The sequence below is a fragment of the Pseudorca crassidens genome, chromosome 11 (genome assembly GCF_039906515.1).
Source record: "Pseudorca crassidens isolate mPseCra1 chromosome 11, mPseCra1.hap1, whole genome shotgun sequence".
Lineage (NCBI taxonomy): Eukaryota > Metazoa > Chordata > Mammalia > Artiodactyla > Delphinidae > Pseudorca > Pseudorca crassidens.
Genome location: NC_090306.1, coordinates 28,960,194 through 28,970,894, shown reverse-complemented (window position 1 = coordinate 28,970,894; position 10,701 = coordinate 28,960,194). Strand labels below are relative to the sequence as shown.

General features: G+C 52.4%; 1 pseudogene; it reads left to right on the top strand.

Moving 5' to 3' along the window:
- The first annotated feature begins 1,919 nt into the window (after positions 1–1,919).
- On the top strand, positions 1,920–4,616 carry LOC137202885 (metabotropic glutamate receptor 7 pseudogene; annotated as a pseudogene).
- Positions 4,617–10,701: the final 6,085 nt, after the last annotated feature.

Here is a 10,701-nt window from a genome sequence, read left to right as displayed (position 1 = left end):
ACGGGTGCCCTACACTTAAAGCAACAAAGGATATTGGTCTAAAAAGAACACCATGGCCAAAGGTGCATGGCCTATTTCAACAGAGGATTTGAAAGTTAAAAGTTAACCTGTAAAACATTCAATTCAATCTCATCATTTTACAGATGGGCAAAGTAAAACTCAGGCACAGGAACAGAAGTGCCAAGGTCATACAGGTGGTTGGTGGAAGAGACAACCAACTTCCCAACTTCTGACTTTTTAGGGGTGTGTGTGTGTGTGTGTGTGTTGTTTTGTTTATGTGCAAGGACATTTTTCTTTAGTACACTAACATTACAACAGAAAGTATAGTCTTGTTTTGGTTTTCTCTGCGCCCTCAATTCTGTATAAGACAGTTTCGCTGCCCTCCAACGGAAAGGCTCAGCAAGAGTAGAGACCACCATAAGCAGTACACGTGGGCACCAAGGGCAGATACATTGCCCTTCCTTGTGTAGGAACTAGGGCCACTTGTTGCTGGGCCAAGTTTGGGCTGGACCTGCAGGATGGGACACCTTTGAAAAACAGCTTCCTAACTGCACTACTACCTGCTCTGGCATCCTGATTCCACTCCCCAAACCCCCCAAATCTTCAGCCAGAAAAAAAAAAAAAAAAAAGAATGGATCACTGGATCACTGGATCGATGGGGAGATTTCTGTCTGCTCCTCCTACTGTCACCTCTTTCTTGCTATTTCCTGCCCGAGGAAACCTGACATCAGCCCAAAAGCATCTCTGGAAATGGGTAGGAGGGAGCCTTACACCTGTCAGCGCCAGAGAAGGAAGTGCGCTCTGCAGAGTTCTCAGTTGTTCCATCTCTTGCGATGAAAGGAAGAAAAGGAGCGAATCCGCCACAGATTTACTGGAGACCAGGGTTACTTCATCCGGCTCCGGCCACAGTAACCCCTGAAGACCAAAGATGCATTTCCATTCCCAGCATTTCTTGTTGGCGTCTTTCCCTACAGGCTAGCCCAGTGCCTGGCCCCGGAGAAGTCTCTGCGTAAAGGTTCTTTAGGTCATAAATCAGGCTCCTGTGTGTATGTGTGTTTTTCTTAGGAAAAACTGGCACAGACGAATTAGCAGTAGAGACTGGGATCTCCCTACTACCCTTCATGCTTGGCGGCATCACCTTCGACTACCTCGCATTCTCCCGGCGCTGACAGCCCCGGCTCCGGACCTCAGGGTTGGAAGCAGTCAGCCCCAGCTAGAACCGCCCTGTCCGGAGCTGATGCCACCATGTGCCTAGAATGTGCATGTGGGTGCAGGCGGGCGAGCGAGCGGCTTCTACAGTGAGACCGAAGCAGGAGCTCAGCCTTCGCCTGCGACCTGCAATCCCCAGATTCCCTGGGGACCTCGAAACTCCCAATCGGAGGTACTCCCCCCGCCCCACAGCCGCCCACCCATTCCCTCCCCCCTTACCTCAGCACGCAGCCCCTCCCTGCGTGATGTTGCAAAACCGTGGGGAGGGTGGGCGCTGGGAAGGGTGGGGAGAGCCTGAGAGCGAGCGAGGGTGGGAGGGAGTGGGCGGAGGAGGAGAGGGAGCCGAACGCGCATTTAAAGCGATAGCCATCCTCGCTCTCTCCCCAGTGCTGGGCTGTTGGAGAGCTCGAGCTGCAAGCCACCGAGCGCGAGCTCGAGCGCGGCGCGCTGGCCGGGGAACCCGAGAGCGCACGGCGCCCCAAGCTGGCAGGCGCCGCGGGACCCCCCACCCTCGCCGGCTGCCCTTCCCCGGGCGCCCCTACCCTCCTCGCCCGCAGGAGACCCTGGGCTTCACCGGAGGAGCTCACCCCAAGGGGCCAGGACTCCGGCGGGCCCGCCACCGTCCCCTCCAGTGCCGCCGCCGCCGCCGCCGCCGCAGCCGCGGGAGCAGCACGGTCCAGCTGGGGAAGCTGCTCCGCGCCCTGACTTTGATGAAGTTTCCCTGCTGCGTGCTGCAGGTGCTTCTGTGCGCGCTGGCGGCGGCGGCGCGCGGCCAGGAGACGTACGCCCCGCACTCCATTCGGATCGAGGGGGACGTCACCCTCGGGGGGCTGTTCCCGGTGCACGCGAAGGGTCCCAGCGGAGTGCCCTGCGGCGACATCAAGAGGGAGAACGGGATCCACAGGCTGGAAGCGATGCTCTACGCCTTGGACCAGATCAACAGCGATCCGAACCTGCTGCCCAACGTGACGCTGGGAGCGCGGATCCTGGACACTTGTTCCAGGGACACTTATGCGCTCGAACAGTCGCTCACTTTCGTCCAGGCGCTCATCCAGAAGGACACCTCCGAAGTGCGCTGCACCAACGGCGAGCCTCCGGTTTTCGTCAAGCCCGAGAAAGTAGTTGGAGTGATTGGGGCTTCGGGGAGTTCGGTCTCCATCATGGTAGCCAACATCCTGAGGCTTTTCCAGGTAGGGGGGCGCTCCCTCCGGGGCAGAGCGCGCCGTAGCTCCCCGCGCTCTTTATCCTGAAGGCTGGCTTGGACTCCAGGGGTGCGGGGTCTGGTCAGCCTTCGCTCATTTCCACCCTGGAGATCCTGCCGAATCCCTCCCACCTCACCCGAGGAGGTACTTTCCCTGCTTGATTCATTTCCCTTCCATCTCTCCCCTGTCCGCGCTCCACTCCATCCGGCTTGACATTCTGGATTTATGGCCCCATTTAGAAGAAACAGTCTCCGAAAAACAAGGCGATGATTTAAATGGGTTTGCATTCGAGTGAAATATGGTTCCAAAACAGGCTTGTAAAAGTGCCGGGCTCCTGTGAGAGCCACCTAGGCGCAAGGAATATGAAAGATGAGAAGACGCCTAGAAACTAGGCATTTCTCAACTCCCCAGCTTCCCTGCCCCAAGCCGCCCGACAAGCTGCAGCTGCCTTGGAAAATTTCGAGAAGAGCTTAGGGAGGCAGTTCTTAAACCGAAGGCTAGGTCTTCACCTACATTTGGACGTGAATTGCCCATTTCGCTCGGGTTGGATTTCCCGACCTGTAACCTGTCTCTGCGAGGGCATGGGGCGGAAGGCGTGGGGACTGTCCTCAAGCGGGGAGAAGCCACCCGCAGACGTGCCCCCAGGCGATTTGCTCTGGGCAGTTGTTTGCACCGTCTAAACTGCCTTTGCGATCTGGCCACTGGCAGGAGCCGGGCGATCAGCTTTCTACTCCTGCCAGCTCAGAGCCCGGAGGTGAGCTCATGCTAACTGCGAAGCACAATCGCTTTCTCTGCACCCACCCTGTGCCCATCCTTTCCCACGACCTCCCTAACGCAGCCCCCAACCCCAGTCCTGGGTTTTGAGGACGATTCTCAGAGCCAGACAAGAAGGCGCCTGGAGGGAGGCAGTAGGGTGCGCTGAGCAAGGCCGGGCGGTCCTCTAGCTCCGGGTGCAGGCGGGCAACGGCGGAAGATGCGAGGACGGCGGATCGGGCCAGCTGAGCCGTGGGCGGTGCTGCAGTGCTCTCTCACCGCCTGCTCCCGCAGCCTCGGCCCCACGGCTCCTGTGCCGCCCTGGGTATAGATGGATGGCTTCTGGATGAAGAAATTGAGTTTCAGGGTCTGCGTGACTATGGATTCTCTTGTTTCTCTGTCTTTCTTCCTGTGTGTCTCTCTCCTTGTGTCTCTTTCTCCCTGCTGTTTTTTTTTTTTTTTTTGTCTCTCTGTTTTTATGTTCTCCCTTTCAATTTCTGCCTCTCTTTTCCTTCTCTACCCCTATATCCAAGTTTTTTGTTCATCTCTGTCTTGAAGTGATCCTTTCCTAATGCACAGCTCTCTCCCTGCCTGGTAGGACCCAAGCTCAGTTAGTCCCTTCTCCAGATGTTCTGGCTGACCCTTATGCTCCCCGTAGCTAAAAAGTTGGCTCCCTCTCAAGTGCCTTTCCTGAAGCATGTTGGGTTTCTGGAGGGGACTCCTTGTGATTCAAGCTGTCACTACATCAGCACCCAGGAGTATGAAGCTTGTGTTTGTGCCAGAAGGAGGGGTGCCTGTCTAAAGCTGCAGCCTGGTATGGCCCCTCTGAGCCTCTGAGCATCTCTAGCACCTCTTGAGTATGCCACCATGGAGATCTCTAGATGTTTGCAAGGCCAAAAGTGCTTCTGGGCAGCCTTCACTTTGAGGTAATGCTTTCAGGAAGAGACTGGGTTGTTGTAAGCAAAACCCAGAAGCACTTCCTTTACCTCTGAGCTTAAACTAGAGAACCTGAGGAGGCAGCGCTGCAGGGAGGATGAGGCCAGAGGTCACCTGAGAACCACAGGGGCAACTCACAGTAGTTTTACTGGAGCTCTGGGGGTTGAAGGCACATTTGCTGTTTGACATTTTTAAAATTATTTTGGTGCCTTCACTTGGAGCTTGGGCAGTACTGCAGATGGGCCTGCCTGTCGAAAAAAGAGTGAAATCTTAAAGTCAAGAGAGAGCTTGCCGACTAGGCTGAAGGATTGTGTTTGCTGAAAAAGATTCCAGGGGGAGCTGATTCCTTCTCTGGTGTGTGGATCTGAGGCACTTGCAAGAAAAGAGAACGCTTGCCTTATGCTTAGTTCCCCCGTTCCCTGGGCTGGGAAGGAAAGGAACTGAATGCCAACATTAGCAGTGTGGGTTGGGACCAAAACCATTCAGAGAAAACACTGTCATTTTCCTCTAATTTGCAAATTGCAGCTATTCATGTTGGATTGAACAGCTGAGGGACAAGAGCCCCCAGTTTTCACCTGCATCTTTGAGAAGAGGCTGGTAGTAGGAGGGATGCACCAACTTGTAGCTTGTGCTGCAAGCTGGATATAAGCTTGGTGTGAGCATCCTGGTTAACCACTGCCCATGTTCAAATATACAGAGATAGATTCCAACAATCTCTTCCCGTAGCCTTATTTTTGCGTGTGGTCTTAGAAGCTCCTGGCATGTAAGTCCAGTCCCCAGTTTCCCAGCCTCTGTAAACCTGCAAAATGAATAGAGAGAATAGTGGAACACAGACCCATTGTTCAAAGACACAGTCACTTTAGGGAAAGAAGAAAAGAACGGGTAGGTGAATCTTCTCTGGGATTGCAGGGTTCAGCTCAATGAAGACTGTCCTGTATAAAAGAAACTCCTCTAAATGGTTGAATTCTTAGCTCTCCAGGGATCTGAGTTTTCTTTTCCCCAGTCCCTGTGGGTTGCTGTGGGGAATGTGCCAAACCTATCATTTGAGATAAAAATTTACAGTGAGGTAAGCTTCTAGGCTGGGGGAAGGAAGACTTAGTGACTGAAATGGGGGATGCTAAGCACTGGGGGGCAAGAAGGAACAAGGAGCTAGTAATGGATGTAACAGATGCTGCAGCTGCCAGCAAAGCCTGGATTGAACTTCCTTCCTGAAAATGAGGACCCGGGCAAGAATGACCACTCAGATGTAAACAGTGTCTCTGACTGGGAATTCTCATCTGCCTGCCGGTGGGCCAGAGCTGAGCAAGTCCTTTCTCTCCTCTGTATGCACACTGAATTGGTTAGTAAGTGACAGGTCAGAGGACAGGAATCATATTCAGTGGATCTTTCAAATCCAGGAGTTTGAGGCTAATGAAATTAGTGTGTGGCCAGGGCTCTGCCAACTAGAAGTAAGTCACTGCAGCCACCCTGCAATGCATTTTCAGCCTGAAGGGAGCATCAGGGAGGAATTTCGGGAGATTTGTTTCTGAGCCTGTATAAAATAATACTCTCCTAATGCTAAGAAAGATTAAATGTAAATTAATATTGACTACGAGTAACATATTTAAAAAATAATCGCCGAGTGGGGGATGGCTTAAAGTGGAGAGATTATATAGTATGGTGTCCAAAGACTAAATCTCCCCTGACCACTGTTTCATGGGCTATAAGTAAGATATATTACAATGGCAATTAATGGGAACGTTTTTAGTCAAGGCTTCTCTGCTATTGACTTGAGAGCAAACACTCTGAGAGTATAAATGACTCTTGCTATGTGCTGACTCTGAATGAACAATATTTCATGTGCAGTGACATGGTCTAAGCTATAGACTTGGAATTGAATGGCATCTGTTTCAATTGTTTTGTTCTCTCAAGAGCAACTAGATAGAAAAAAGTGGTCAATTTGACCCTTGTGGGAGCGTGTTGCAAATCTAAACCTGTGTCCCTCATACCATAAATGAAATACATTTGTAAATTTGTAAGTGTTTTCCTTCTGTTCATTGATGCTTGAGTATAATCTCAAACTTTGGGAGCAACACTTTACACATAAGTACTTGGTTTTCTTCCTTTCTTCTTTTTCTTTCTCCTCTCTCTCTCTGTTTCTCTCTCTCTCGCTCTCTTTCTCCATCTTATGTAATTGGATAGAACTGGGCACCTAGGATGATGTGGTGTTACTATAGTGGGATTTTTTTTTTTTTTAAAAATCAACTCTAACTTACCCTTTTAAAAATTTCATAAATACAGGTGTCGGTGCCATTTGGAATAGTCTCTATAACAATTTCTGTCTCCACATTTACTGTGTTTCAGCAAATTTACCTAACAGATGGTGAGTGGGCAATTTTTAAAGGGGCATTTTTTTAAAAGAGCGGAGAGGGAAGGAATTAGAGACAGGCACATACTATATTTGAAGTTACCTCCACGTGTATTTTATGTACGTATACCCATACAATTAAGAAGTCTTTGGATGTTTTATCTTCAAGAATAATTCAGATAATGGATTACTTGAATATCATAAACATTTAGGGTTTAACAGATTTGTTACATACAGACGTTGTATCATGGATTTAAAAGACCATAGCCAGCGGGCAGCGGCGGGCGGAACGACCGAGGGGCGACGCGGGCTGGGCGGCGGGTGCGGGGGTCCGTGCTTCCTCTTGGTGGAGGGCTGGGGTTCGCCGGAGACGCCGGGTTGCTCCGCGTTGCCAGGTTACCGAGCGCGTGCCCCGCGCCCGCTCTTCCGCCCGGGCCGCCCTCGGCGCCGCCTGAGCCGTGGTGCGGGCTGCGCGGGGCGTCGGTTCTGCGGAAGCCTGGGTAGGGCGCTGCGTGCGGGACTCTCGTCGCTCGTGGACGGGGCGCGAGCGCGCGGGGGACGTAGGGCGCCGACCTGGGGCTCCCCGGCGCTCCGGCTCCGCTCAGGGCGCCCGCTCAGGGGCCTCCGGCGCGAGGCCCCCTTTCTGGTCAAGATGGCGGCGCCCGGGCGGGCCGCGCCGGGGTGAGCTGGAGCTGGGCCCGGAGAGGGACGAGTCTGCCACGCCCAGGACCTGGACCCCGCGCTGGTCTCCAGTCTCCCGGGGAGCGGCGGGTGAGTGGGTGCGGCCGCGCGTAGGTCCTTCTCGTGGGGTGGTCAGCTCTCCGTGCGTCCGCAGACTTCTCTCCTCTGATAGTCAGATCTGGGGTGGCCCAGGTTGGAGGCGAGGGTGCTTGATTGGGGAAACCTGAGGGGTTTAAGGACTCTGTTGGGATCGTTTCAGACCCCAGCAAGAAGCTGAGCAAGTTTTCTCCTGACTCTCTTCCCGGCTAAGTTTTCTCCCTTCTCTGAAGACGCTAGCTTTTCTGAATCACTTTGTTACCCGGGGGGATACAGTTGGTGGTTCTGACCGTGGAACGTAGGACCCGGCGCGGGGAAGCCTGAGCTGGTTCTAGTTACTTTGTTTGCAAAGCACTTGTCTTGTCTTTGGAATCTTTGTGTATGTAACCAACGTTGGGAAGAGCCAGCGTTTTCTCCTCCAAAACACTGCGAGGGGTAACTTTATACGTAAGAAACAAGTGGGCGTTCACATCCATCTCTTTTCCAACCACTGAGCCTTGGTTGTGTTTCCTTTCTTTAAGTTTGTCTCGTTTTGAAGTGATAACAAAAGCAAACAAAAAAGACCATAGCCAATTACACAAAGTATACTCTAGTCTCAGTCCTGCCATTAATTAGCTATGTTACCTTAAGTCATTTAATTTTTCTAGGCCTCATTTTTCTCATGTGATGTTTTTTCTTTGAAAAAGTATAGTTTCTAGAAGCCTCTACTCTCTGTGTCATAGTTCAGCTTGGAGAAAACCTGTTCTTATCCAAACTCCATGACATTGTATTTCCAGCTCCAACTTTGGACTTTGAGTGAGTTGGGGGCAACTTTTTAAGGATATTTTCACACAGCTTTTTTAGTTAATATCAGTCTAGCTGACTTGTCATACTCAGACTTTCTCCCATATTCTTTTACCAGTGTGTTCCTTAGTCATATTGAGGGGACTGCGTTCTACTTTGGTGAGAATAAGACTGAATTGACGCCCTGCATTCAGTCTGTGCTTTTCCTGGAGTTACTTTTCTGAGGAGAAGGGCCGAGAAAGGGCCCTTCCAGGGCGCGGCGCTGGGTTGCCACATTTGGGAGCGCCGCCTGGAGTTGGCCGCACAGCCTCCCGCCGCCCTGCCGTTGGGCTGGTGGAGGCCGCAGCGCTGTTAGGGTTGCATCAGTTTTCCTGTTTGCACTATTTCTTTTTGTAACCATGGCCCCGTCTTAAGTATTTCCAATTGAGAAACGAAACCTCAGGAAACCGAAACTTAACCAGCCGCTCTCGCTTCTGTAACTACGCTTGCTGACCCCCCCTTGTAATCATCCAACCAATCAGACGGCGACTAGTGTCTTTGTTTAAAGGTTAACCAATCAGTACTCCCCACCCCTGGAAAGTCCCGAACTTGATTGTACCTGTCTATAAAAGAGCTGAACTAAACTCCATCGGGACCTCTTAGCGCCACCGGCAACGAGTGCGCAGAGGTCCAGGTTCGAACCTGCAATAAATGACCCTTGCCGTTTGGCTTTGACTCTCGACTCTGGTGGTCTTGTGGTGGGGTCTCGCGACCGTGGGCATTTCATTTGGGGGCTCGTCCGGGATGCCCCCGAGCCCACCAGACATCAGGTCAACGGGTCATCGCTGACAACCGATTGGTAAGTAAGCCGGCTCAGGGTACCTTCTGTTTTGGGGACTAGGACAGTCCTGGCGGACGCGCTATAGGACACCTAGTCGGGTGTGGTTGGAGACGTCCACCACGACCCATCTGGGGCTGATAGCCCATCTGAAGCGCGCACGCGATAACCTCCCCTTCCTCCTTTTACAGGCTCCGCTATTGGGACTGCTCTTAATCACTTTTGTTTTCAGAGTAACCTTTTCTGACCAGTCTCTTCCAGGACCTAGACATGGGCCAAGCACAGAGTACCCCCCCTCCCTCCTCCTCGCTAATTTCGGGGATGTAAAGTCCCGAGGACAGAACCTCAGTCTGGACATCCGGAGAAAAAAACTAATTACCTTCTGCCGCTCTGAATGGCCAACTTTCGGGGTTGGCTGGCCCACCGAGGGTACCTTTTGTCTTCCTATAATCCTAAAAGTTAAATCTAGAGTTTTCTTGCCAGGAAAAGAAGGCCATCCAGACCAGATCCCCTACATCCTGGTATGGCAGGACCTGACAGAAAACCCACCTCCCTGGATGACCCCCTTTTTGTCATCAGGGTCATGTAAGATCCTTGCGGCCCGACCAACTAAACCTCCCAAGCCTCAGGCCCCAACTGCACCCATACTCTCTGATAGCCAACACCTCCTTCTCCTAGACCCCCCCCCCATATCAACCTCCTCCTTTGGCCCCACAACCGGTCCCCCTTCCTGCTCCTGGCCCTGCTCCTCTCCCCTTGGTAGAACCTCCTGCGGCCCCTCCCGAGGGGCCACCCAGGTCAGAACCGGAGAACCGAGAGGCAGAAGCACTACCGGTCCTCCTGCCCAATGAAAATAACTCCCATGGGCCGGCTGGACGCACCCGTGGACGCACTCAGCGCGACCCAGGGTTCCGCCATCCGGATTCCACCATAGCCCTACCCCTGCGAGAAATAGGCCCTCCCGATGAGACAGGGAACCCCCGACTCCAGTATTGGCCATTCTCTACCAGTGACTTATATAATTGGAAAACCCAGAATGCCCGCTTCTCTGATAATCCTAAAGACTTGATAGCTCTTCTAGATAGCGTTAAGTTCACTCATCAGCCCACCTGGGATGACTGCCAACAGCTCCTCCGGATCCTATTCACTACCGAAGAACGAGAGCGAATCCAGCTGGAGGCGAGAAAACTGGTTCCTGGAGATGATGGTCAACCCACCACTAACCCTGACCTCATCAATGCAGCCTTTCCCTTAACTCGCCCCCCCGCAGGATGAATGGGACTATAACACCGGAGAAGGTAGGGGACGACTGCTCATTTATCGCCAGACTCTAATGGCGGGTCTCTGGGCTGCCGCGCGCAAGCCCACTAATTTGGCCAAGGTATATTCAATTATACAAGGTAAAACAGAAAGTCCCTCCTCTTACTTAGAAAGATTAATGGAAACCTTTAGGCAGTATACCCCTATGGATCCAGAGGCCCCCGAAAATCAGGCTGCCATTGTAATGTCCTTCGTTAACCAGGCAGCCCCTGATATTAAAAAGAAACTCCAGAAGTTAGAAGATCTGGAGGGCAAACAGATACAGGATCTACTCCGTATCGCCCAGCGCGTCTTTAATAACCGAGACGCCCCAGAGGATAAACAACTTAAAGCCACTGAGAAAATGACTAAGGTCCTGGCCGCCATTGTTCAGAAAGATCAAGAGGGCCCCCCAGCCACTCGACCTCCCAGGCGACCATTGGACAGAGATCAATGTGCCTATTGCAAGGAAAAAGGCCACTGGGCTCGGGAATGCCCCAAGAAAAGGCAGCTGCGCCCCAACCAGAGGTAATGGCAACCGAAGGCCACCCCAGTCCTATTTACACATGATGCAGAGT